The 4,336-nt window shown below is 42.2% G+C and overlaps 1 non-coding gene across 1 annotated transcript; it reads left to right on the top strand.

The window, feature by feature from the left end:
• Positions 1–4,250: 4,250 nt before the first annotated feature.
• On the top strand, positions 4,251–4,322 carry trnad-guc (transfer RNA aspartic acid (anticodon GUC)). The gene has a single exon. It is a non-coding gene; the product is annotated as a tRNA-Asp (tRNA).
• The last annotated feature ends 14 nt before the right edge of the window (positions 4,323–4,336 follow it).

The following is a 4,336-nucleotide window of genomic DNA, read 5'->3' as shown; positions in this document are numbered from 1 at the left end:
CCAGGATATCAGCTGGCAGTGTCGGATTCACAAACCCTCTTACTGATGAGAACCTAAAATGCGTTGACCCTGACGCAACATGGCGGCAAGTTGGTGGATGTCTATGTGCGATCCTACTATGTGCATAATTGGTGGGAGGTTTTCTTACACAAAAATGTTCTGAGGGCAGAAGGAAAATGATTGGTTCGGATAGATAACCAATCAGATTGCAGAGGAGGCAGGACCAAGACATCTGATTGGTTGCTCCTGCCTCCTCTAGTTGCTCGGATCCACCTCATGTACAATCTAATTGGTTATCTCTCTGAACCAATCATTTTTCCTTCTACCCTCATAATATTTTGTGTAAGTAAAACTCCCATGAGCATTCAGCTATCACATGATCTCATCAAGCAATGCTTCAGACCAGCGAATAAGAATAGCATTGAAATGTACATAAATAAAAATTTTCTCTTACCTTTTCATAGTCTATCAGCTGCCCTTGCTTTCTGATATTCTTCTTAGTCAAATAAATCGCTTTAGAAGAGCAAAAGAAAGACATGGCAAGAAACTGTGTTTTTCTATTATTCTAGTAAAGGGAAGTAATGATGTAATAGGCGAGCACATGATTAATAATTGGTAATCACCGTAATCTAGCTCGGAGGCTGGCCACTGCTGAGAGCTCCAGAAGTACGGAGTCTAGCAAAAAGGAGATGCTGTCATTTGAAACTATTCAGAAGCAGCGTGACAAAGGTGCTTTGTGATTTAACATGTCAGGGACAAGGCGGGTGGAAGGCATTTTGCTACTTTAACTGGCATTGGTTCTCATACATCAGTGTTTCCCAATCCGGTCCTCGGCGACACACAGATGATCCACGTTTTTGCTCCCTCCCAGCTCCCTACCAGACAGTCTACGTTTTTGCACCCTCTCAGCTCTGGAGCCCGGACCAGATTGAGAAATACTGTCCTACACGGTAATTCCGCAGTCTCTCCAACGAATAGTTTCGATATGCGTGCCCCCCCACATGGCCACCACCCTCTCGCGCTGCCCTCCATCTGAAGAAACCGTGGTTTTAGGTTACCTGGAAGCGATACGGCGTCTCGTCGGGCCCCAGGACGAGCGTCCTGGGGTCTGGGGTCCTTTAGGGGGTAAATGTAGCCGTGCTTCACGATCAGATTCCCCACATGAAGTGCCTCTGAAAACACACAAAGTGGTCACTCATTTCCACGTAAACTACTCAAAGCTCAAACAAATCCACTACTCGTAGCCCAGATTTAGGCATAGTAATTCTCTAAATTTTTGTCAGTGGAATACAGTAGAACACACGATAACTAGAAACTGAGTAGGCATATTATATTTTATTTTACGGTATAGCAAGTAACTGGAAAAAACGTTGACATGGTGCACAGAATAAGCCGCGGGGATGGTGCATTCCTCATCGGAACTATAATTAATTACGAGTAATTGGGACTTTCCACTTTCCGGCTGCCTCCGCGGCCATTGGCAGTCAGGCGCTCCCGGGGGTTTCAGACCGGCGCAGCAACAGCGCTGCTAGGGGGAAGCCTAGTGTTTACAGGGAGGGGTAACTGCTTACCGGGGCAACAGGTTTTTTGCCCATTCAAGTCTGTTAATGCATCTGCCATCTACTGCCTAAAAGTCCCCTCCTTTCCATTCCGACTTCTTTTCCAATCTGGGCTGTAAATCAGGGAAATCTGCTCCCTTGCTATTTAAAACCTCATCTGCATCGCCCGGGAATTCAGGACAACAGTGTCTTGCAGAAGTGCATAATGAGGGAGACGGATAGCGATATTTCTCCAGGCATGACTGACTGCCTCTGGCTATCAGCGAAGTTTGCATCGGGACTATCAAACCGTACAGCTCAGCATGCGTAGCGGCGCGACTCGGGGACTGGCCTACAGATTATTTGTACTAATAGCCTCTCAGCAGAAAGATAAATAATTCAGCAGATAAATTGACGCCAGGGGAAGAAAATCCCAAAAGCTTCAGGCGAATGGGGTGTCTATGTTATGGACAAGCTCAATTCTGACATTTATTAATTCACAGGCTCAGCAATATCAATGGAACAGAACATGCTTCTGTCAGACACGTGAATTGCATATGCTTACACATAAATGCAGCTAGGCTAATCTGTTGTATGGATGACAAATTCTATTACTTCATTTGTATTTATTATTCAAAAGACTCGTTTATTTCTGTTATTTTATTACAAAAAAAAAAAAAACCTGATGACGTCTTTCGCCAGCAGGGGCGCCATCGTCGTCACGAAGGGAAAAAAACAATCGATTAACCTCACATAAGAGCACCAGGTAACGCTTCCCTACATACTTCTCGGCCCTACCTTCTTCCATGATGGAGTACTTCTGAATTAGCCACTCCACGATATCATTTCCTGGGAAGGCATAGCGAGGAAGGCATCTAGTTAGAGTCGAGAAATGCATTAAGCCGTCATAAATCAAAAACGCTGAACTCGATAAATAAATTACATAAATAAATATGAGCGCAAGGAGATCGATGACAGTCTTAATGCACAGGATTCCCGAAGACCGCCGATGTATGGGCTTTCCTGTGAAGGGCTTAAATGACCATTAGGACCCGGCCCCCGGACACTGCACGGCCGGGTGTAAGACAACCCGGGCGGCATGAAAAATTATTTTTAAAAAGTAAAATATGTATCGTGCACCTGTCATCGCATGTGGAATCACTGTGATTAACAGTCTTTGATTCTTCATCTTTATCCCCATGTCGGGATCTTGCATCGCCACAATGACTTGTTCAATCTGGGATAAGAAGAATAGTCAAAATCGTGAAATCAAGGTGACGACAGACATAGTGAAAACGTTCAACCTAGTAATATAATAATTGCTTAATGTGTGATTTGATATGTAATCGTTATATTCATCATTAAATCACCGGAGAGACACACTCATATATTTAGGCATATATATAAGTAAACTACAAGGTTTTTCCTCTGACTATCTTAACTGCACGTCAAAGACGTTATCGGATATTCCCGACTACAGACTTTCGGTTTGATCATTTATTCGCGTTATTAATTCGGCTCCTGATTACATTAAACTAAACATGCTCAGATTGTTACAACCTTTGCTTGTCGGTTATTTTTGGGATCTTCTGGATGGGCTCAAGGCGGGGTCTGTAAGCACAAGCAAACTGCCAGCACTTTTGTTTTACATGAAAATAGTTTGATGTCGGCCTATTGCGTTATTGTCTGGCTATAATTTGGAGGCAATATTAAACAATAGGCCCATATATTGTAAATATACATGTTGTGTTGTTTTGTTGTTATCACAAACGTATAGCCTGATCATAAATTTCATGGATACCTGGATGTTGTATGTTCCATTATATTTATGAATGAATGATTTATGTGAAGTCTGGCTTAGATTCGAGAATTAATCATATAGATTAAAAAAAGTTTTCATTTAAAACTTATCTCATATAATAAAATCCTCGTCCGAACGAACATATGTCAGAATGAAAAAACATTTAAATTATTTTTGTGATGCATCAGTATCAATAGCTACAACGTCATAACAGATATAGATATAATGCGGTTCATACTTTTGAAGTTGATGCGTATCTCCCGAAAAAAATCAACTCCAGAAGAGTCCGCGTCTGTAAATGCCTGAACTTCGGAATCGATCCTACCTTTGTTAGGCGCGGCATCTGTGTCTTGCAGCTGTTCCCTTGGATAAAGATGTTAATTGTCATGCTTACAGCATCTCGATCTCCGGCGTTTGTGAAGTTGGGATTGATGCTGTCCTGTGTTTTTTTTTTTCCTTCCACACTTAAGCTCTGCTTGTTACTGCCCCATAGCGGAGCGCAAGTGAAACGGACTACCGGAGATTTGCACTGTTTTTCTGTTAGTGTGTATAATCAAAATATGACTCAGTTTGGCCAGTTAGAAAAATATGATAATAGAAAAGTATTCTTTTCCTCTCACTTTTTTTTCTTGATTTAATTACCGACTTCACGTACTTACACTGTGTCCGTTGCACGATGTAATATTGCGAAACTATGATTTTGTGGCAGTGTTTTGTAAAGGAATTTTCCGTTTAATCATCGTCTTAGTATAAAGCTATATGGTTGTTCTGGTATCAGTGGACGTACATTATGTATTTTTTCTTCTCTTGAGCACCATGGTCATGACATGAAGCTCAGTCATTGATTACTCGCAAATGTTAGTAGTCATCCGCTGTTTATCTTGAAGATGTAAAAGTAGTGCGCGTACATCTCCTCGTTAGTATAGTGGTGAGTATCCCCGCCTGTCACGCGGGAGACCGGGGTTCGATTCCCCGACGGGGAGAGTCTGCATCTTTT

This window comes from Brienomyrus brachyistius, unplaced genomic scaffold (genome assembly GCF_023856365.1).
Source record: "Brienomyrus brachyistius isolate T26 unplaced genomic scaffold, BBRACH_0.4 scaffold1250, whole genome shotgun sequence".
Classification (NCBI taxonomy): domain Eukaryota; kingdom Metazoa; phylum Chordata; class Actinopteri; order Osteoglossiformes; family Mormyridae; genus Brienomyrus; species Brienomyrus brachyistius.
This window is presented reverse-complemented; position numbering and strand designations above follow the sequence as displayed.